Source organism: Meleagris gallopavo, chromosome 2 (assembly GCF_000146605.3).
Source record: "Meleagris gallopavo isolate NT-WF06-2002-E0010 breed Aviagen turkey brand Nicholas breeding stock chromosome 2, Turkey_5.1, whole genome shotgun sequence".
NCBI classification, from domain to species: Eukaryota; Metazoa; Chordata; class Aves; order Galliformes; family Phasianidae; genus Meleagris; species Meleagris gallopavo.
The window spans coordinates 54,202,430-54,227,582 of NC_015012.2; the positions used below are offsets into that span (position 1 = coordinate 54,202,430).

The 25,153-nt window shown below is 36.8% G+C and overlaps 1 long non-coding RNA gene across 3 annotated transcripts in view; it reads right to left on the reverse strand.

Annotated features, from left to right (window-relative positions):
* Positions 1-25,153, reverse strand: part of LOC104909763 — an 82,434-nt gene that overhangs the window by 25,578 nt on the left and 31,703 nt on the right. For all 3 annotated transcript variants that reach the window (XR_004158913.1, XR_004158914.1, XR_004158915.1), the window contains exon 3: positions 3,801-3,861. This is a non-coding gene — a long non-coding RNA (uncharacterized LOC104909763). The remainder of the gene's footprint in view (positions 1-3,800; positions 3,862-25,153) is intronic.

The window sequence follows — 25,153 nt, forward strand, 5'->3', positions numbered from 1 at the left end:
GATACAACACTGGATTATGTCTGAGCCCAGAGTATGTTTGTCTACATAACGGAAAAACTAACCACAGGTTGTGCCATTGAAAATACCAGTGAGCCCTCCAGGATGAGGAATAGTTCTTTTTCTGCTCACCAGAGAATCACAGAATCATTATAGAACTGTTTGAGTTAGAAGGGACCTGTAAAAGTCATCCAGTCCAACTCCCCTGCAGTGTACAGGGACACCTACAGTTAAATCAGGTTGCTCAGAGCCCCCTCCAGCCTGACATTGAATGTTTCCAAGGATGGGACATCCACCACCTCTCTGGGCATCTGTTCTGTGCCTCATCACTCTTATTGTAAAGAACTTCTACTTTTTATCCAGTCTAAATTTACCCTTTTTTACTTTGAAACTATTTCCCCTTGACCTATCACAACAGATCCCACTGAAGAGTTTGTCCCCTTCTATCTTATTTCATATTCATAGATAATAAGCACATGGAGAGTACCCTACTATCCTGCTGTTTTCTCACTTTTTTTTTTTGTGCTAACTACCTCTTTTTTTATTATTTTTTTAAATCAGTATCATTATAAGTAAAGGGCATGGAGAGGCCAGGGTTCTCATTTCCAGAATGCAACATAATGCAAAATATTTTTCACATTCAGTTCATCATTCTCTCTCAATTTTGTCATAGTTGAATGCTCTCACTAACTTGGATAACAGCTCCAATTTTGGCAGAATACTGTAGATTTTCTACCTTCCATTAGAAATGCCGATGAGCTACCAGTGGCTTCAGATAGACTTGGAGCTTCAAGAAAAATTTCTGACAGCACAGTTGTACTGCCAGTGCAATATTCTTATGAACTGGATTACCACAGTACCTCAGCTTCTTGCTGTATTCATAAATTTCACAGTACCACAGAATATCCCGAGTTGGAAGGAACCCATCAGAATCACTAAGTCCAAATCCCAGCTCCACACAGAACCACCCAAAATTTCAAACCCTATGTCTGAGAGCACTGTCCAAATGCTTCTTGGACTCTGCCAGGTTTGATGCTGTGACCATTGCCCTGGGGAGCCTATTCTAGTGCCCAACTACCCTCCCACAATTGAAAGACGCACTTCTCTTTTTTTTTCAAAGGACAATGAATATATGGCGACATTTAAAGATTTAGCCAACGTTACAAGCAAGAAACCTATGTAATCTGTGACAGATTTAGGATTTGAATATTGGTCTTCAAAAGGCTAATGTGGGCCACTGATCAACTTCTGCAACAGTTACAGAAGTTGTATTGCTTTAACTAGTACAACACACAAAATGAAAATAAACAAATGCAATATAAAATGTAAGATGGAATGCATCATATTCTGTAAAAACTGGAGTACATGAAATTACACTGATAATAAGCATATCCTGGGCACAAAAATAGTCATTACCTACTATATCCTCAGGAAGCACATTAAAGTAACTAATTTGTTTGTTAAAGTAATTTTTCACACATAGATAAGAAGCATCCATCACTCTAGAACTAAAAGAGGAGACAAAATGATAAGAGTCAACAGATCTTAATTTCGGGTGAAGCAATATCAAGTCAGTTCATTGTAAAATCACCTACTTTCACTGTAGCCATTGCAAACATTTCAGCATTTCTCTATTGTTTCCTGTTTTGCAGTGGGGAGGATAGGAATAGAATAAGATTTTCACTGTAAACCTCTTTTTCCTCAAACTTTAAGTAAAGAGAACCTCATCCTCATAATCCATGTCAATCCATAATCTCAAGGAATTTGGAATCATAGTAGCAACCCTACTGTTGTTCCAAAAATCTTTAAATTTGAAACAAACCCAGAGGCAGTAGCATAACCCAGATACAAATCTTTTCTGACAAAATTAGCTAATATCACTCTAACATACTACTTGATACCATACAGTTGCAAATATGGAGTGGTCTTACGGCTCTGTGGCTCTACCAGAAACACAAGCGTTTCATGGATAAATCAAGACAGTGAAGTTAGTCTCTAGTAGCTGCCCTCTGAACAAATATGCAATGAAAGTTCTGTTTCCCATACCACTTATAAAGCCAGTTGCGGAGCATACTCTTGCACTTAGAATAACCTCAGCACTGTACATGATTTGAGATATCTTGGGATGAAATATAATACCCTATATTATATAGGATACTAAGGTCCTTAACTTCTTAGAGACACTGATGCACGCTAATAACAGGAGAGATACTTTAAAACACAAGAGATACCATCTCTGGGAAAGTCCCTGGACTAGTCATACCTTTGACAAGACACTGTAGAGTCATTTTTACATCCCTAGCAGTTTCTTTACAGCATACAATAAATTCTTGCATGTTCACGTACTAGTCAACATAGATATGAATATAGCTAATGGAGAAACATCTTCTGTTTACTGCTCCTAAAGAGTCATTTGCACTAAGGATGATGCCTAACTACAATATGTGTTGTTATAAAAATGCCAAAACAAATGACAAGAGACTCATGCAGAAGACTTTCATCTTTAGGTAATACAGCTTCTTAATCTCTTCTTTTTTTCTTCATTTTTTTTTCCTTCTAATGATTAATAACATTTGCATGGATATATACTCCTTAGAACGAAAGTATTCTGCACTCCACAGTATTTAAGCTGTATATTATAATTGGCATGATAAGAGATCACAAAAGTATCTTTTCTGTCAGCTTGTGCCATTAACAACCTCTAACCACAGATCATTGTTGTAACAGGTCATTATGGTCCACTGTATCAGTTCATCTACTGGGATCTGTACACTATAAGCATGACAGATTTCCTCTGCAGCAATTACAGTCAATTGTGACAATAGGATTTAATGAATATAAACAAGAAACCACATAATCTGTTATTACAGAACACAGCCATGCACCCAGATGGGAATTACATTCCTAGACATTACCAGTTGCAGTTTTTATAATTGTGACTATTTCAGTCATCGTGTTTTTAGATGCAATGCTTTAATTTACCACATATATTTATCTCAGCCCTGGCTGGTGAGAGGTCTTCGGATTTAAAGCCTAATCTTGCAAATGTTTCATGATTCTTTTTTTTTTTTCTTAGCAAAAAATCTCTTTTAGATTTTTAGACACTTACTGTTGATTTTTGCTGTGATACTACTGGCTAGCATTGTAGATGAAACAAGCAAATACAATAAAATTAGTCATGGAAATTAATGAAGCATAGCAGAACATTTCTGCATTGTTTTCAAAGAATAGACACTTTTGCTCTGCTCAATATTATCTTTTTTCTTTTTTTTTTTTTCTAAATGATGAGCAAACTGCTACACTAGTGCAAATCTGTAGAATCACAATGGTGAGAATTTTGCTGATTGATGCAGCTTAAGGCCTGTCTCCTGTCCTAGGGGCTTTGGATAAATATTTGTGAAATTAATACTTGTTTTCAAAGCACATAATCTGTCCTTCATATTAAAGCTATGCAGTCTGCAAAAGTTAACATTTTCCCCAGGGTGATTTCTAAAATTTGGCTCAATTACAGAGATTTTTAGCTTTTTAATTATGAGTTCTGGAATCGAGTACATCAAAGGTTACAATTACAGCGTTGGTACAGCTGTATTTTAATCTCCATTGTTGGGCACTACTGGAATATATGTACTTTAAGTAATAGAAAATTCGCTGTAAAGAATAAATTAATGAGGATCACATATGGATGAGCTGTATAAATGCCAGTGTGAATCACCACAGTCCTTATCATGTACCTTTGAGAAGAAATCTCCAATTAAACTTACTTCCACAGAATTCTTATTACCAAAAGGGGAAAAGACTCTTACCTAGCATGCGAACACATTTGGCATTCTGGTCAGGGCTATCAAATGAGATTTCTCCGCACCTCTGGAAAAAAAATGAATAAAAAATTAGTTAATATGTATTTACATTTAATTAAATCCTCTGATAGTATCCCTGTCTTCATCCTCGTTCTATGTTTATGTTTGGCACTAGAAATGCTCAGATGAGTGTTGATAAAATATCAAAATCAGAAGAATTTCAAGTCAAAGTTCAAGGAAAAATAGATGTTACAAGGATAGGTCAACAACGTATTACATGGCATTCACCATGCCCTATTTATTACCTACTTATTACCCTGTTTATTAAATAACTACCTCATCCATGTTTCTATTTGTTAGTACTGGACCAAGTATACAGGAGGCCTCATTTACTGCCTCATTTGTAATGGCTGATGTTCGGACACAATACTAATCCAATGAAAGAACATCATTAGACTTAAGATTCGGATACACAGTGTTTGGTTATTTTCAAGGATGAGGCATCATTTGAGTCGTTTATGCAGACAGACATGTCAGTTTACCTGCCAGTAGGAACGTAATTGGTGTGGCTCATGGGTCTGATCCAGCTCTGATTAAAGTCAGTGTAGAGATCCCACTCACTACAGGAGTGGTTGCTTCAGGCACTACAAAAAGGATTCAGTTTTTAATTACTACACTCAAAGCCATCAGTAAGGAGGCCCTTCTTAAGGATAGCCTCATATTTAATAGGTAAAAATGGTCCATGCTTCATAATCTACATTTTGTTGTTGTTGTTTCTGTCTATGATCAAGTGGGAATAAAAGCATCATCATACAAGGCTGGGAAAATCACTGAGAACTATTAATTTCTCCTCCTCTTTCTTCCTCTCTTATAATTCTTATAAGTTTCTCTTTTTCTTCATCTACATCTTTCTCTTTTATGTTAAAATCCAAAATGGTTACTCCTCTCATTTTTTTTTCTCTAAAAAAAAAAAGTGAAACTTAAAACAAACATTTAAAAACTGCAAAGAATCAGGTAAGTAAAAACAGTAGAGCTTCAAAGAAAATGAAACACTGCAACAATTTTATAAAATAATAAAATGAATTTTTAAAATTTACCTCCTTCATACTGAAATGAATACAAACAAATAAACAAAAGCCATCTCCCACACAGTCTCTTCATATATCAGTATCTCTAAAAAAGAGTAAACAGATGCCTGTATTAACTTTCCCAGATGGGAGCACATACTTCTGAAAGACTGCAAAAAAGAGAAATAGCATCCAGTATTTTGAAGTTGATTTACAACTGCTCTTACATCATTTCTCTCTGAGGAAAAAAATAAATTTGCTTTTTATTCTTCAAGGAAGGATATTAAATCATAGGCTTCTTTTCACACAAATCTCCCATTGTCATCTTCACGTCTATCATTATATTTAGACAAATACAGATTTAAGAAATCACTTTAAAATTCACTGCCCCACTCAGCCCTGAGTTTAAGCTGCTCTTTGTAAACTCCTGGTTAGTTTTGATTTAGTTCCTCAGACATATTGTATGTTTCAGATGTATTCACATAAATAACACATTTCAGGCAGGCAAATGGTGTGTTACAATATCTAACAATACTTATTAGCCTTAACATTATGAAACTGGGAAAGCAGCTAATGTTTTACAGAGTCCACTATCATCCCACAGGATTCATTATGCTAATGGATGAACTGCAAAAATTTTGCAAGTAAGATTCAGATAACCGTACATAAGTTCATAGGCTTATCTGGATTTCCCTAAAATCCCTACAATCCACAAAACTGGCTGAAGAACAGCCACCCTAGGAGATTTTTATGTTCACAGCAGCTCTATCTAAGCTTTTTCTTCTGCAGCAATTTTATAGAGGTTTTTCTGAAGGTAATGCCTCCTATTTATTTCCATGGAAACTGCAACATACAAAAAGAGCACAATAACACTGTTTGACAGAGCACATTCTCAGCTACAAAACTTTATTTTTCAACATAGACTCCACCATTAAGTATGTATTTTCACCAATGATGAACAAGAGCATGCATGCTCATACATGTTTCTATGTCAGATGCCATTCTGTCAGACTGCCCCCCGACTGCCATTGGTCACACAGCAACAACATGTAATTGAACATTGGTGGGAAGGTCCAATCTCCACTGCCATACCACCAACATCTGCCTCTGATGTTGTCAACCAACATAATCATATTAGAGGCATTACTTTTGGATCAAGCATCTTATTTCTGATGTCAGGGATTGCTCAGAAATACATAAACAGGATGAAAAATAGGCTATTACTGAACTGCTCAGAAGATATGAAAAAGATTTGGTTGGATTCTGGATGTGTAAAGTAGCACAGAATCGCAGTAGAATTTTTGTCTTTCAAATAATAGTTGTTTGGACATTTCTGTCGTTAGCTAATGTTTCCATGAACAAGAGGTAAGGAATGACTTCAGTATTTAATTTTCAGGATTAAACTGAGACTGTGTCACCACTACTATGAATTCCTGCCAGGGCTGGTTAAGCTTCTTCCTCGCCAAGTTCACTTCCCTTTCTGGGTTGCGTTCCACCAGCTTGGGTGCTGAGGGTGGTAACAAGAGACAATGAGGCCAAGAGTTCCTCAGCTCCGTATCCATTTCCAAACTGGAACCAAAGCAGCTGCTCATTTTCTCCTGCAAGTTTCGGAATTTTCTACAGAATCAGTAATGGATACACTAGAAGGTAGGAGCAGGACTTTGACCTTAGCTGCTAGTTATTCTGCTAGGCAAAGGAAGAATGACTCTGGATGTATCTGCTGTACACAGCAGACTTACTGCACGTGTGTAGATCATCATGCATATGTTTTAGGGGAAGCAGAGAGAAACATGATATCCCTTCTAAAGATTGGCTAGTTTTCTGTACCCAGTTTGGACAGGCAAGAGTACCAATGGTGAGCTGTTAACACCAAATATGTTACCCACTTGGGAAGAGGAATAACCTCAAACAGGAGAGCAGCATCTGAAGTTCATTTCTTGATATCTCTGATGGGGATGGATTCATAGTCCTGACTGTATTTGAACTTAACTTGAATTATAAGATTTCACTCTTTAAAATAGGATTTAAATTTTTAAGCCACAGACAACGAAGTTTGAAAAGCCAGCTTGGTTAGTTAAAAGGTTATCCAAGTAGGAACAATGTTTATAGGCTTCTTTACTCCACTCTGTTCTTCGTGTCTTGAGTAAAGTGTTCAATATGTCTCTCTTCCCATATTACAATAATAAAATGAACTACTTAATATACATCATCAGGTAAACATGACAGTAATTGGGGGGGGGTAATCTTTTTGCAAATGACAAGGATTATTGTATCTGTAAATAGCAGAGAGATCAATCGGACCTTGATTTCAAGCTCAATATCTTTAAAGAATCCCTTTGATTTGTTTGTTTTTAAAGTAACCTTAAGTTAATGTGGTTTGTTCTTACAAACAGTAGAAGTAATAGTCAAGATAGCAACACTGCTTAGTAAAATAACTTCTTCTTCCTTTTCTGAATACCTTGTATAATTCCTTGTTGGCAGATGGCTGCGAGAGCAGGGCGGACATGAGACTGTGTACAAGCATAGCTGGTGCGGCAGCATAGAGTGCATACCCATGAGAAAATATTCGGAGTTAAGATGGGAGACACAACATCCTTGGGGCAGCATGTAAACAGCAGGCCCACATCCACAGCTGTGCTCTGTGGATGTGTGGGGGCAGATAAGTGGATGAGCTCAGCGGCATAGGTGTGAATGCTGGCTGAGCATTAGTTGAAGCTAGGCAGCCCACCTAGCCGCCCACCTTGTGCTCCAATAGTAAGGGAACACATGTGTATTGGAACCATATATAAACCCTGTGTGTGCAGCAATAAAGTGAAGCTTGATCACTCATATTGAGTACTGTCGTGCTTCCCTGCTTGAGAACAATCTGATTAGGACGCTATCCGTGGCAATTCCTCATTTCTTTAGAAATCAGAATTAAAATGCACAAACACAACTGATTAACAAAAATAAGAGAGGGCAAACCGCTTCTGTGTTTCTATGAAAAGCTGGATTATCTCAAAGGAAAGAAAAAAAAGCTACTTCTATACAAATTTTTTTCTATTGAACTCCTTTCCTCTACACCTTTAAAAAGTACTTGAATAAATTTCTCTAGTTTACAAAAGAATCATTCTTATATCCAATGATGTAGAGATGGAACATCTATTAGCGTGGAAAGCCACAGTACTTCATAAGTCTTTGTAATCTTTTATAATAACAACTGTTTGCTAAGTTTAAGGGCAATATGTCATCAGGAGTCAGGCCTCAAGCTCTTCAGCTTCAGGCTGCCTGGGAGATCTACAGTGGATTCATTTTGAGTGCTGATGCACTATAGGAACTGAAAGAATTCCAATGTCTTACTAAACTTGCAGTATTTTCAGTTCAGTGTTCCCTCTCTGAGAGGCAAGAGAAAGTACAGGATATACCACAGTAGGCTAACATCTATCCTGCTTGTAGCCTTTCCACAGTTACCTCTCCACAGAATAAAGCCTTGTGATACTATCTGGTAGGGATTAAAACAATGCTTAAGTATAACAAGGAAATTCCATACCAGTATTTTGCACGTTCCTGACACATACTTGAATACTTCTGAATTTTGCTGTATCCTTAAACATTATCTTTTTTTGGCCTAAGTCAGAAAGTGAAGTTGTGGTTTTTTCTTGTTTAGAAACAAAAAATACTTTTCTGTACATCATACCTTTTTAAAATTTACCAGGCCCACATTTTATCAATTTTTTCAGGAGCGAATGATTGCACAAATACACCTTGTTCATATGATCTTGAATTTTCATCTCTGATTTTTTCAATTAATATGTGTATAATGAATACAACTAGAGAATTGCATGGATAAACATTAATATTGGCAGCAAATAACACTAGAACATTTTAGCCAACTAAATTGACCACGATTGATAAAAACAACTATAATTATTTACATATTACCTCTTTGGGGCTTATTAACAGTTCCCATAATGATTACAGATGAAATTTTGAATTTACCTGGAAACGTAGACCTGAATTTAGCAAGTGTTACATTAGACTGTGAAAAGAACATTTATAAGTGTGATATAATCACAACATACTGACAATTGCCTTTCAAATCAGATTGACAGCCAGAATAGCACATTTGCTGCCCTATGGATTCATCATTTTGCTATCTTACTCTTATTAACATACCGTATCTCATGGGTAAAGTTCTAGCTCCTCTATTTTGTATTAGAGTTGAGGCACAGTTAAACTGAAAATTCTGGATGTTTTAACATGTGGATGAATTTCTACAGAGTAAAATGACCATGTCAGAGCAAACTTGTTTAGAGAGTTCTTCCCTTTCCATGCTTTCCCAGCCAAAGAGGTTTCACTCACTTTCCTCCAGGAAGTAAAACAGATTGCTTAAATAAACTTTCAACACCTTCAGTGTCAATCTCCAGCAGCACCTTGGTAATGTATTTTGTTCTGGAGTTTGCCATGATGTAGACTCTCAACTAGTGCAAAGAGGACAGAGCAAAATAAGTAATTACAATTAAATTGAGCAGTAATTCCCAACCACCCATTGTTGCCAATAGTCAGCAACTTGTTTGTCGGCTAAATAGCCTGAGGTGAACCTTTAGGCAGTTCATTTTCCCACAGACCTGTGATTTACTATGGTTAGGAGTGGTTTGAAATGGATTAATGCTGCTGGAAAATGGTCTAGCAGTTTAACTGCTTTGTTTTCTTCTTCGGTTCAGGGAAAAAGTGTTTAACAGCGTGTGACTTCATTATAGAGGCGCCAGTAGCCCTGACCCTCCTGAGAATCTGTCAGTGTTTCAATATGCCATCCATATTTCTAAATGTTTATAACACGGGCATTGTGAGCCAAATCCAGAATTATTAACAAATAACAATGCTGGGTTTTAATGAGGAGTAAGACACAGCTGAGTGTGCATTAGCAGGCAAGGCAGAACATGTAGGCCTCTTCGAGGGGGGCTGCCATCATCCAAGAAACATTAAAGAACAGACTAATTTTTTGTCCTTGTGAGATGATGTTGTATTATTGTTCATTTTTAAGTTTACATTTTAAAGAATGTAGAACATCTGTAGATTACATAATGGATTCTCCCACCACAAAACCCATTCTAAGTGTGTGGGAAGATGAGGTGGAAAATACCAATACTAGGGAAAAGGTGAGTTCGTTGTCTCTATTTATTGTTGCTCTGATGTGAAACATCAAAGTTCTCTATTTCTAAACATTTTCTGGACCACATAATTACCTTTCCTTCTCCTACGAGTTGCAGAGCCAGGCTTGTCTTCTAGCTGCTTTTTATGGTCACTGCCACTTCAGCTTTCACTTTCTACTCAACTATTTAATGGGAAGAAAATCTGGAATTAGATTTCTCCAATTCAACCACATGTATTTCTCATTTTTTCCACTGATCTACTGGATGAAAGGAAGGGTCAAAGACTCAGAAATACTGACTGACAAACCACTCTTTCCAAGAAGCAATTCAAATGTTTGTGAGAGAATGAACTGCTCAAAGTTTCTCCTCAGGTTATTCACAGCAACATAGAATAAACTTTGCATCTGCTTATTAGCATATGCCCACTGCATACTATATTCTTTGCACATAAAAGCACAGTCTCAGAAATGTCAACCCAACGTGGGTATCATGTTCCTCCCACCTAACACCTAAATAAGACTGTCTTCCTGAACGCTTGTGAATGATGCCGTGTTTCTCAAGAGCTGTGCTGTCTTGGTTCCCCAGAACATTGGCATACATGTTTCACACTTCGCAGGACTTGATTTTGTAAAGATCAACAGATGTTATGAACAACCCATGCCAAAAGCATATTGTCCACCAGGTAACATGTCTGTGAGTCCACAGCTTTAAACCACTTTCTATCATAGACACAGACTTAGGTAACAGAACCTCAGAAATCAAATGCCCCAAAACATGTATTTGGGAAGTCTACTAGAAGTCTAATTGGAGGAGTTAAAAGAGAGTACCTCAAGACAGATAACAATGAAGTATTTCTCCTGGTACCTCACTTGTGTACTGCACCCTGCTTTGGCCTGAAGTAGTACAGTTCCATGTGTATCTATGCAAAATTTGTTGTACTTTTGCTACTACTGCACAAAGATTCTCTTTTCTCTCACCTCTCAAAAAAATTTGGTTATAATACCTTCGGGCAGGACTGCAGCTATATCAATTTTTGAGGAGGGCAAAAGAAAATGACAAAGCACCGGAAAGGAAGCAACTTCTTTTGCTTCTGATAAACTCATCATTTGAAGCCTATAATGCGATATGCATCTTGATTTCACATACAAAAATTGTAAAGGTATTTCATTCTAAAGTGACTTGTTTTAGACTGCAGAAACAACTGGAAAACAACAACAACAACAACAAATGACTCCTAAGTAAGAAAATGTTCCCTAGGTCTGCTCTAATAGATTTCACTGAGTTTGGAGAAAATAAAGCCATCATAGATTTGTAATTATCTGCGGCTGACATAATCGTGTTTTGTGAAAAATTATTCAAACAAATCATAGAATCATAATGGCCTGGGTTGAAAAGGACCACAACGATCATCTAGTTTCAACCCCCCGCTACATGCAGGGTTGCTAACCACCAGACCAGGCTGCCCAGAGCCACATCCAGCCTGGCCTTGAATGCCTCCAGGGACGGAGCATCCACAACCTCCTTGGGCAACTTGTTCCAGTGTCACCACCCTCTGATTGAAAAACTTCCTCCTAAAAAAATCTGTAACAGTATTAAGTAGTTTCATTCATCGTATAATCAAGATAAAGTCCTGAGCATATCGGAGAGCAAAATACATCTTTTGTCACCCTATTGCAAACACCTCATCTGCCACACTTTTTTTTTTTAAATTTCCATCACTAAATAACATGAAAATATTTTAGAGTTGATTAGGAAGAACTGTATTTTTGCAAAAGATCACATGCCTCACACTTTGAATAATACAATATACAGTAAGGGACACTATATAAGAAAGGCAATAATTAATGAAAAACAGAATAGAAGTTACTTTCATAGAATATCTCTTTGTAATGGTAACAAGGAAAGGGAAATAGTTACCCTTCTTTCGTACACTGCGAAGAGACAACACCTATTACTTACGGAAGCTAAAGGAATGTTAGGGTTAAGTCAAAGGGTTTGACTGAATGCAGTTGTTTCCCTTCATGTGGATTTATCGTCTGAAGATAATTCCCACAAAGAGATAAATCAATCTGTTGTATGCTGCAAACAACATGTGTTTGGCAGAAGTGGGATGGCTGTATTGCCCATTACTCCTTATTCAAGCAGATCCTGCTTTTATAGGGAAGAACTGAAAAAAGTATTTAGTCTACAGAAAAAAAAAAAAAAGTAACTTGATAATCTCTTGTTGTCAAGGGAATAATCTTGTACTTTAGCCTGATTTTGCTCAAACTGTTCACTTTTAGTAGCCAATGCTGACATGGTGAACAATACTGCTGCAGTTTCTATCATAACATCCCCTGTCTGTACAAAACCAGGCAATGCGTTTGATTTTTGGTGTTAACCAATTTGTTTCAGACTAACAAGCACGGTATCATTTCTATTTGGTGTCTTTTACCAACCTTGTCATCCATATGTCTGAATTGTTGCTGTAGGCGTAATAAGTAATGTGACTAATATCTGCCGTATTTCATTTGTTCTTTATCTGGTCCCACCCAGGAGAAAACTCAGAGTGCAATGTAGTTTTCTTGTCAAAGGATTTTATTTTTGGATACGTTTGCTTTTGTCTTTTGCTTTTTAAGTGTGATTGTTATTATGTATTTATGTTAAAAGAAGGTGGGCTTGAATATTAACTCCTCTGAGCTATAATTTTTTTTCTCCAAGTTTTTCTGAATTACCAATTTTTACACGATAGCCTTCAAGAAAAAAAAATCCTCCTCATGTATTTTCAGACAATTGCTAAGACACTGAATGTCTTATAGAGTTATTCTCTAAATTAACTTTGTTTTGGTGGAATGTGCATTCTATAAAACTCCAAAATAATACCTGTATTGTATTTAAAACTATGGTAGACTTCAAGTCTTACATGAGAGAATTCACCTTTGATTTTTAACTTTATAAAATAAGAGATTGATTCATTCTACCTCGTGCCTAGATGCCTAACTTTTAATCAAGTAAAGACAGAAGGGTGTAGTTGATTTTGTAGACTTTAACATTTGGTACATTTAGACACTAAAATTCATGTTAAGCCTGGATGTTAGAGGCTGGATTTGCATAACAGATGAAGTGTTCTCCTTTCACTACATGACAGCATGCTACTACGAGACAGCAACAGGACTGACAAATAAGAAGAAAAGAATGCAGAGACCTTTGAATGCTCTCACCATGGGATAGCCAGGTAGCTGGGAGAGGGACTAGTCATGGTGCATGAGGCCAGTCTGGCTTTTTTTTTTTTTTTTTATTAAAGTGCTCTAGATTTAAAGAATTTTCGTGAAGGAATGAAAAATATGTTTTTAATACAGCTTTGGTCATAGCTATGATGACTGTTTGACCAGTTGGGAAGAGTACAATGTAAATTGCACGGCACAGCTCTTAAGCTCACAAAGAACGCAAGCAGAATATGCCAGATTCTCCAACATAAACAGAATAACTTTTTCCTGAAGTTAAACCCTGTTATTTCCTCACAGCTTTAATGTAATGATAAAGCAGTAGGGAAAATAACATTTCCACTTTTCATGCTTTACTTTGTTATGTACTTTTGTGTATAACTTATAATGAAGTATAAAATGACAGTTATAATCTGTAGGGGGTAAAGGCTGCTGAGTGAGCTCTACTTCATGGAGAGCAGTAGTACCTATAAAAACTGTGAAGTGCAGTGATGAGAGGAAGGAGCAGAAGCACTTTGAATGTCTGAATCTGAATGCACTGCTCAGTGAGTGTTCTCTTTTAAAAACACCAACATATTATTATTATGTCTGTCATATTTACATAAGACATTTGTCATCCTTCACAAGTGAGTCATGGTTTCCAATATACTGCAATATAACTGAGCCATGCTCATTTGATAAAACTGCATATATTGCAGATGGTACATTCTTCTCATTTTAGAGAAGAAAGCGTGCACAATGAATTTTTAGCAGAGTAGAAATTAGAAACTTTGTTTAAATGACTTTCCTAGCAATTTCCAGTTTCTTTTGAAAGAGACTTTGCATAATAAATAAATAACAAAGTTGTGTATAATTATCATGGCTGACTTTATTTTACTAAAATGTACTATTCACTCTTTATAGCACACAATGCTAATTAATAGCCTAGGTGAAAATGATATTCTGTGGAAGCAAGGTTTTCAGTAGAAATGTGCAGGGTTCCAATTAAAAAGCATTTTAAAGTACCTCCTGTTTATATGAAAACACAAGGTAATTTGCATTTGGATGTAAACTCTTGCAGTTCAAAACATTTGTACTGTGCCTGCAGATGCATTTCTATTTTTTGGTCATACAATGCTAACCTGGTGGCAGAACATCACAGAATCATAGAATCACTAAGGTTGGAAAAGACCATCCAGTCCAACTGTCCACCTATCACCAATATCTCATCCTCAGACAGATACAATGAGTTTTAATAGTTTTCTGCAAATGGCACATTTTTTGTGTCTGTGAATTTTATTTTTATTTTTCACTTCATTTTTAACGTTAATTATTTTTTACTACATTAATTAGCAACCCTTATGAGGCAGGCTAAGTTTTACAGTTAGATAATCTACAGGTGGGAAGTGGAGGAAAGGACTGATTACACAGAGTTGTTAAAGGTCACCAATTCAAAGAGATTAACATTCCCATTGCCTCTAATTCTGTATACTATTCTTTACATTATAACTATGCTTATCTTGTTGAGTAATGGATGAGTAAATACAGGAACTAATCATGTCATGCAATCTGATGAGCACTCTCACCTGAGTCAACTCAGTGTTGAATAATTAGCTCTGAAGAGAGATATTTTGAAAACGTTTCACATTATTTGAGAAAAACCATACCATTTTTATTTCTAAAGTGATACCTCATTGACTTAACACTACAATTACTAAATCAGCTCTGTGCTTGTTGGTCACATAGTTTTCCCTTTTGAACCTGTATGTAAGTCAATTCAACACATACATGCAATGTATTGATGAGTGTATAAGAGCCTGTTTGTTTCCAACATATGGAGAATGTAAAAATCCTGGCTGGTGCAAAAGTGGTTCTTCAGCTAAAGCTGGATCACCTCCTCATCACTCCCCACTTCTCCCTCCCTGTCTGGAAGCCACTGGATAAATCTGTGGAGTACCAACAAGCACCACATATTGACAACAACAGGAGCTGTAAGGAAACATGTAAATACATGTGGCTCTTGGCAGCCTGGTCTAGTGGTTGGAAACCCTTCCCACAGCACAGGGGTTGAAACAAGATGATCTTTGAGGTCCTTCTCAACCCAGGCCATACTGAGATTCTATGAAGAGGGTGTGTATTGCATATCAAGTGGTCAGTTCTGTTTTTGATATTAACATATTATTTTGATATAACATTCATGTTAAGTGATGCTATCTGGATTTGTAGGAAAGCATGAAAGTGTATAGAGATGAAGTTGCTTTCTCAGTAATTCCATTCAAGGGGAAACATGGAACTGTTTCAACATACCAAGATGTCAGCTTCTAAATAATCAGAACTGGTTTAAAAACAAAACAAAGCAACACAACCCAAAGGTTTCTAATTTTAAAGAATAATCACCAAATTAAAATCTCTTAAGTTAAAAAAAACTCAATGATTAAGTCATCCCAGAAAAGGATAACAAAGCTATTGTGTGGATTTTTTGGTGTTTTTCTTGTGTGCAGTGTGGTATTTCCCAACTGATGGCCTCCTTTCTCAGTCCGTTGGGAAACATCCATTGCAGTAATAGATTCTGTAAATGAAAAAAAAATAGAATCTAACTCAAGTAACAAAAGCAATCAGCTCTTTGAGTAGCTCAGTTTCCAGGCATTGTAAAATTAATCTGCAGATGACAGACAGCCTTCTTTGGCCACTGGGAATGGTACTGCATATGAACTAGGACACCCACTGACAGTGAACTAATGTTGCTTAGAAGCTCTAACTTCTGTGGTCAGCAATTGCCAAAAGAACTAATATAGACAACACTCAGCATTGCTCAAATGCAGATAGATCAGGTCATAGCCATCAACACAGATCTTAAGCTAGGCCCAACTCTGGCTTCCTAAAGAGGATGACAGTGATTTTCCTCACTACACTTAAATCATCATCGTTAAATGAAACTACTGTTTTAAACACAAAAAGTTAAATAACCAGTAAAACATCCTCTAGAAAAAAAAAAAAAACAAAACATTCTCACACTTAGTGGCATTCAACATAACTATGATGACATAGCCTCTCTTTTAAGGCTGTTCACCTCTACTAGGCATTAGGCACTTAGCTATTACTTAAGTGTTCTGGCAGTGTTCACTGACAGCATTGTCTTTAAATAAGATACAGACCTGCCTGGTTAGTATTATACATATTGTTTTTCCCAATGAGGAAAAGTTCTACCTTTAGTCTCCTTCCTTCTCAATATGTTGATCCTGCTTGACTACATGTTTATTTTTATCTGGAGACTATATAGAAGGATGTTAATCCAGTATCAAGAAGTGTTTAGGCTGTGATATCTTTGGAAGTCCACGGATGTCACCTTACAATGGTGTTATTACTATGAGGGGTCTGACTTGAATCAAACAAAGCTTAAACTCAATGTCATCCTACTTTTCCCTCACATGTTATATCATACTAACGCAGGGAATTTCAAAACAGCAAATTGCTGTAATCCCAATGGGAAATCAAAGATGAAGAATTTCCTGTCCTTTGATATTTAAAATCAGAAACGCTGATGTTTTCTTTCAACTTACTTTTATTGGTTTTGCATAATAGTTGAAACAATACGTAAAATAAATATTTTATAATTTTGTTCCTGAACATTTCCATGAAACAAACAAAAGGTACCACAACCTTGTCTGCTCTGTTGACCTTCACCACAAGTGTCCAGGACATGGGTGCCTCCACCCACCAGGCAGATACATAAAGGATTAACATAGTATTTTTAAAAATAAAAAATTGGGAGTGAGCAAACCACAGTACAGCAGTCTCAAAAGTATCTCTCTCAAGACTTTTATACCTAGGAAAGTTTTGTCCAAAGTTTTGAATCCTGGCAACCTGCATCTTACATTTGACACCTGGGGCTCTTGAGAACAAAGATCTATCACTTGGCAAAAAGAAACGAACTATCTTAATTCACCTCCTGCAGAGGAAACTAACAAGGAATACTGATAAGCCTTGTACCAAAACACTGATATTTTAAGGCTGCCAGAAAAACAGTCTTACTCCCAGAGAAAAGAGAGTCAGCAAGTCTTATAAGAGATATTTCCCATTGACCATTTCATATCAACGGGCTACGGTTCCAGTACTCTTAAATCATCAGGCATATAGACCTTCATCCAAATTGGGAAGTGCTAACTTATTTAAATGAGGTTTGAAAATGTGTAATTCAAACAAATTAAAACGTTTTACCCAGTACACAAGATGCTCACAAAGAACTGTAAACATACATGCGAATGTCTGATCAAACATACATGCGAATGTCTGATCAAACATACATGCGAATGTCTGATCAAACTGTAGTCTACATTATTCAGTTCATAACATGAACATCCTTTTGAAGAATGAATCAAGTAATTGATGGCACCAGTTCTGCCATAAAGAAGAAGTGGAAAACAGCAGATTAGATTCAGTCTTCAGAGAGGATTTAGAATAAGCCTAAAGACCTAAAACAGGTATTTACATTCATGCTTTTGTAGAAAGTATATTTGAACCTCTAACATTCACAAATAAATCCTTCAGTATATAGACTTTACATTGGGTTCTAGGAGCCAGTGTTTTCACCTGAGACAAAGTATTAAGAAAATTGCTATATGCATAAAATATCACTATTTTCTGAACTTTCCAGTTCATAGAGAAAATCTTTTTCTATGCTAACAAATTAAAGGTATCAGGGAGTGTACGAATTCTTAGGAAAAGTGTTGGCTAGCCCTGGCCAAAACTGCAACCAGTCATTATTAAAGACATAAGAACATAGGTGACAAATCTCAGTGATTTTTCCTGGGGCTATTCCATTTATTGGTGTAGACATAACCAAAGAGCAGGACTTCTCTGACCAAACCGTAGGTGTCTGTGGCTCAGTAGTTACTGCAGCCTGCCTTTATCACAGCTGATGGCAGTTTCATGTGTAGTGCATACCTCAGGATCCCATTTAGGGACAAAACCGACCACCCTGAGAGTGTCAGTTAAAAGCAGATCACAGTGATAAACAGGGTGAAACCAAGCCCACCTAAAGGTTTATTACTGTGAATCAAATCAAGCCCTCACTTTTGCTAAATGAAAAAACAGCTATAAAATAGTGCCTGAAACTGTTTGAAATACTGGGCGACTGCTTCTATCTACATGCCTGGCAAGAAAGCCAACTTCCCCATTTGCAACGTGAGGCTTGTTTGTTTAATTACCTCACAGAGATGTTGTGAGGCCCACCTACAAAATGTTTGCTAAGTACTGTTTGCAGAGCACTGCGTAGCACATGAAAAGTAGGAAGGGAGCCAGGCACAGACATGGAGACCAAACAGACGATCAAGCTTTGGGTTCCTGCCTTGTTGTTCACTCCTCTGGCAGTATTTGCACTATGACTGCAGACATTTAGAGAACTCAGCCTTGCAATTAATTAATTTCACAGTATAAACTGTGCTGAGTTCCCTTGTGTAAGACTACTGTTTACAGATAGCTTAAGAGTTACTGCTGTTTCTGTTCCATGCTGTGTCCTGATGTAGACACTATGTTTGTACACAAAGACAGTGCTGTGAATTTTCAGCCCAGTGCCACCTTTGGACAGTTTTAGTTCTCAAGGAGACTGTTTAAGAAATATATGTGAAAACAGTGCTGTTAAAATAAATAATGCCTATCTGAGTTGTCAAAATCCTTACTGGTGATTATTACAGTGATACTTCTGCATGTGTGCAGAGGAATTCACCATGAGCTCACAACAGCAGGGGAAAGCCGGGGCATCTAACATGAATGGTAGCTGTTTACCAGGGCACAATATTGCTACTGTTACAGACATTTGGGAGGAAGTCTTAGAGGGACGTTATGGTCCACTGACTGCGCACTTCTGTCTGACAGCTTCGAAAGAGGCCAGCAAGAAAAATCTCTGCCTTTTAAGATGAAGCAAGTCCTGGAGAACAGTAAGAGCTGGGAGACAAAAATTCAGATACCTTAAACATTCCCTCCAGAAAGTAATACCACACACTTGAAAGCTCCATTTTAACTTCTTTACATAGGCTAAACTGCATTAAAAGGGCTGGAAGTGCGGAAAGCTGGTCTCTGGCTTCTGAATCCTGAGAGTATAAGTAGGCACATAGTTTTAATCTCTGCATATTTCACACTTAGGCCATTAGACTCTACCAGTCTTTGAGTAAGCTAGCCTGTTGCCAGCATTTAAGCATTTACAAAATGCTATCAGCTCTGTATCATTTATGCTGCAGAGTGGTGCAAGCCATGGTGGTTTTAGCTGGTCAAAAAGTGGTACCCCCTGGACATCCTTTAAGGTGGAAGACAACATAGAGTTACACTGAGGGTTTCAGCAAGGGTAAATGGAGAGAAGCCAAGTGCCACAAAACAATGATTTATAACTCCTCTGACAGTTTAGGATGGTGCCAACTGTAAATGGCAGCTAACATGGAAAAAAAAAGAGGCTAAATTCACATCACTTAAGCAAGAGAATTACACTAATACTATTTCAGTTTGATCCTGTGAATACTGTCCATAAAACTTGCTGTGAATTCCAGCTCCATTTCTCCTTAATAGTGTTAATTATCTCACCTGTCACATACACTCCACTTATACCCTAAAAAAAAAATTGTTATTTGAATACTCATTTTTACTAACTACAGATATCACTGTTTTTAAAAGTTAAGATGAAAGACACTTCCTGAAAGCTTTTGTGCAATTAATCAATATTTGTAGTTTGTACGCAACAAAGATACAACTGCATGTTACAGAAATAGTATACCATGACAGTAGTCTGCTGTTAGTAAGAATACAGTAACAAAAAGTTACCTGCCCATAACTGCTCTCCTTTGAGCTATGTCCTCTATAAGCACATTATGTAACTATTGCTTATAAATACAAATAATTCAAAATACGCATAGAGAAAACTACAGTTGATTTGCAGATAATGCAGTACACCAGCCTTGAACTCCATCCCTTGCTTTGTTTGAATGCTAACTGCCCCAGAAGAATATGGATAGGTAGGGAACTGAAATAAATAATGGATTGCAAATGTGCACATTGACAAAAATATGAGTAAGTTCCTTTTCTGAGTTCTTTATACATTCAATTTTCACTGTTGGAGAATGCAGGCAATGTCCTCCATGAATCATCATTTAGGGGAAGGAAGTGCGTGGCATCTCAGGCTGAATAGAGACCACAGCTTTGCTGTTCAAAGGCAGCGTGGTACATGCAGAGCTCAGCAGCGGCATGAAAGCTAGTGAAGGTGTGACTAAGGCTCCGGGCACAACTTAGAGTTGAGGATGTTGCTCACTGAAGGTCACTGTTTAAGCTCTGGCATTTCACCAGAGTAGTTTAAGAACAGACTTCATGCAGATTGAACCAAGAAGACACTTTCCACTAATACCTTACAGCTTCCAGTTGGAGGCAAACCTAAGAGGTTTCTCTGAATGATTTACCTTTTAAAAACGAAAAACCATTTACAATTTGAGGAAGCTGCAGCACATCACAAAAGCAAAGAAGTTCCCAAGGCAGAACAGTCGACATTTAGGCATTAGAATGCACTATCATCAAAACCCCTGCCTAACTGCATTATTTTTTTTGGATAGCAACTTTTCCTCTCTACTTAAAGATGCACTTCTGGGGATACTTACCTTAGTAAGCCAAGTGCTACCTACTTCCAAGGGTGTGCTGACAAATGCACTTCAACCTGACCTTGGATCTTCCTCAAAGGACAAGAGTTTAATAGGTCTTAACATGGAAAGGAAGGAAGAATTATCTGATGAGCCAGTTTTAAAGATGGAAGTTGCAGTGAAGGATGAAATAGTGAAAGTAAATTTTTAGAGCTTGCTCACAAGCTAGCTGTGACTTTAGCTGAAGGTCTTACTTGACTAGATGGAATCACCTCCAGAAAAGCTCTGCCTATTTCATCTCATACTTAATAACCTTTCCAGTTCAAGTGACATTCCCTCACATGCCCTGAAAGGCCTATCCATACTTCAAACAGCCAATGGTCTGGTGAATCGGAAGGTAAAAGGCATCAGCCTGCCACATGCTGAACCACTGCTCTTAGTGGTATGCACTTAGTGTATCAGATACCATTGTTCACAGTTAAAAAGCAATGTTCTTATCATGTCTTTCACCATTTCCACAGAAATACTGCTATTCTGTTTCTCAGAGATAGATTCAACTAACAAAGGGATCACATTATGACCCTTGGACAGAGGTGAGTAGATACATTAGTCTATGAGAAGGGTGGCACTTAACACATTTTTCATATTACATATCCTACTTGCTATCTGGAAGTGCCATGTCTCAGTTTATGTAAGTTTAGAAAAGACTGTGTGAAGAGAATCGATTGTTACTGCTAGCATAAGGAAATAAGTTCAAGTACTTTTCTGCTAGTAAGCACATATTCTGGGAAGATTCAGATGCAAAGTTATTATTAAGGTAAAGAGGAGGTAGAAGTAGTTATTAGATCTATGAGCAGCAGAGACTTATTAGCAACTTTTAAGTTGCCACATTTGGGGAATTGGTTTAAGGAAGAGCTTGGTGGGACAGACGCATAGTTTAGAGGGAAACAAAAAAAAAAAAAAGAAGTCACTAGAATACAAAAACCCTGAGTGTTTGCTTATTAATCATGAGAAAGAACTGTTGCACAATACATGGGTGCTCAGTTCCTATAAGAACACAACATTTATGAAAACCATTTTGTAAAGAATTATTGTAGGTTAATGATGAATGCTGATATTTTGAAGTATTCAGCAGCTGATTCTATTGGTCAATTCAACTCATTCTCTGAAAATATACTGTAAGGAATTCTCTTTGATAAAACTAAAGTGTTATTGCTAAATGTTGTTTTACTTGCATTTCCCATACTGTGTATGTGTTACTTGGTAAAGCATGTGAGGAAGTTTTTGAATGGCAGTTGCTCTACAAAATAAAGATGTACTGTACTTTTGTTAGCTGCCAACAGCATCTTGGAAGTTTGGAGACATGCCAATAAACATAAGGGACTTATGTTGTCGGGATAAACCACAAACTCTTTGCAAGCTGCTACCACTTTTTTTTTTTTGGCAGTCATAGTTAACAATTTCATTTTCATTGTAATATTTTCTTATTCTCACCGTAACAGTTGACCTGATTTATTGGTCAAGAGAAACAAACATAAATAATTAACAGTTAAGTAGAAGATGCTGAGTTCTAAGCAAGTTGCATATGGTCACCAGTGAAGTTTTACCAAAAGTCAAAACCTAGCTATGATCAGTGCTTCTACCTCAACACTTGTTAACCACTGAAGCTGTAAAAATATTTCTCATCTGGAAGAAACTTTTTCCGTGCTCTTTTCATCTGCTCTTAAGCATCAAAGCCTAGAAATGGAATAGTAGTTACATGACCTAACTATGTTAATGGCTTTTAGAAAAAACTCTAATCCTGTGACAACTGGCACCACAATTTGTTTATTGGAACATAAAAGTTCTCAGAAATCCCAGTGATATTATCTCACCAGACTTGTGCTGATGAAGTTTCTTCCCATGACTTTTTATGATGCTTTCAAAAAAACAGTGAAAGAGGTGTTAATCTCAAGGACACATTGTATTTCTGTTTTTTTTTTTTGAACAGGTAGATTTTTCTCCTTATTTAGTAAAAGAGCTTTTCCTTTCCCAAAGGGGAAATCCGACATGCTCAGGTGTAATCTGTTCATACAGCTATCCCATAAAGAGATCATCCGGGTGAAATGAACATATTGTAGAGAACAAGGAAGAAGCCATATGATTTGTTTCATAATAAAAAAAAAAGGATAATACAAGCAGAGGAAAGACAAGGGTGATAATTTTGTTTTATATAGGTAGGAAAAAAGTAGGTCAAGAAATGAGAGTCACTCTTGGAAGATTGAGAACACATAACTTTGAAGCACTGACTTTAAATCTATTCCTAAAATGGATGCAAAATAGCTGTGAAATCTTGGACGAAATATTTCATAAATCTATATAACTTTTTTTTGCATAAATGACCTTAAGTTCTCTAGGGTTATTAGTAATCCCATTAAATGACAGAACTTGGTACAGCTTTCAGCCCTGCAGGCAGATGATACAGATTTTAATTTGTTTGAATTTTTGTTTCTTTTATAAAAACTGAAAAAGATGAAGTACATAAGAATTTTTGCTAAAAAAAATGTCAGAAATATGCCATTAAAGCCTGCTTAATAAAATTCCATGATGGAGTGGCATTGAGGTAACCTTAAACCTTGTTATTTTTTAAAGGAAATGTCATTGCTTTCAGGCTTGTAAACGTTTTCATCAACATCAAGTTTGAATCTTTGCCTTTGCAACTTAAATGCCTCTTAACATAGTAAAGAAATGATCTCACGACACGCATGGCAGTTTAAAATTGCAGTAGCAGTATACACGTCAAAAATACATGTAGAAATACAGATGTCTGTTTTGCTTCTGGACTCTGTTGATGGCAATGTTAATTGGAGCTGCAGTACTGCAACTTCTTATATATGAACAGAACATAACAAATATTCTCAGTCTTATTTATTGATATGCAAACACTTTGCAAGTGGAACACTTTTTCAGGTGGAAGATATTCCATAGATTCAAAAAGACACTGATATTTGATTCATCACTGGGGATTCAATTTTCTGATTGTTTACTGCAACAGTCTTTAGAGGAAATGCATACCATATTGGTTCAACCAAGGATACAATATACATGATATGATTAAGAAGGTGACAAGACTACGGATCTAATTTTAAAAATTGTAAGTCTTCAGGATTTTTATTTTTCCAGACTGTTATGTACTATTGCTGCTGTCTAGATATTTTGCAGGCAGCTCTTTACAGCAGGGAATAATGCAATCTACATACTACTTGATGTGCTGAACAATTTTTCTTCTACATATGAATTTATAGCTGTCCCACTGAGGAGAATCAGATTTCCTTACCAACTAAGTAAGCTGTCAGTGTGATGCTTTGTAAACGAAATCATCAGAATATTGCAGAGAATGTGGCTGTGAACTTAATTCTCATAGCATATCTAATCTTCTACCACATTTCCTTAAAATGTAAGTACCAATATTGACTAGTGGTCCTTCAATAAAGATTCACTTTCTGCACTGTCCCTAATTAAAGCTCTTCTTGAGGCACTGAAATCTGGGAACAAGATTTAAAGAAAATTTTCTTAACTATATTAAGATGTGCAGTGATACTTAACAACTTGGTTTTCAGAACATCTCCATACGTGGCCAAGGAGACCAATGGCATCCTGGCTTGCATTAGAAATAGTGCTACCAGAAGAAGCAGGGAAGTGATCATTCCCCTGCACTCAGCTCTGGTGAGGATGCACCTTAAGTACTGTGTTCAGTTTTGGGCCCTCCACTACAAGAAAGGCATTGATGCCCTGGAGCATATTCAGAGAAGGCACAAAACTGGTGAGGGCTGTGGAGCACAAGCCTTTAGACGTCATGCTGAGGGACATGGTTTAGTGGGAAATATTGGTAATAGGTGGATGGTTGGACTGGATGATCTTAGAGGTCTTTTCCAACCTTTGTGATTCTATGAACGTTCAATATGTAAACCTGGCATTCCTGTACTGATTCACTGATTTTGCTTTAATCAAAAACAACTCACATCACATACACACATATGAATAGATGTCTTCAGATCCATGTTTTAAGATACCTTAACAGATAAGTCACCAAAGTTTCTAGAGTCCAACACAGTATAAACCATAGGGCAAACTTTTAATGAGAATATTATGCCTATCAATATCAAGTAATCCTTTTACTTGTTAAAGTTTCATTTATCATGAAAGTTTTAATAATTTTTGTCTTTGCACTTTTTCATCCTGACTCTTAAAAATCTTCAGTATGTGATTTTATGAATACCTTCAATATCTAAATTATGATAAAGGAGAAACACTATCTAGAGTAGCAAGTTTTTACCCCAGAATGCATGCAAGAGAATTTTGCTAGGAAGTTATTTCCAACAGCCT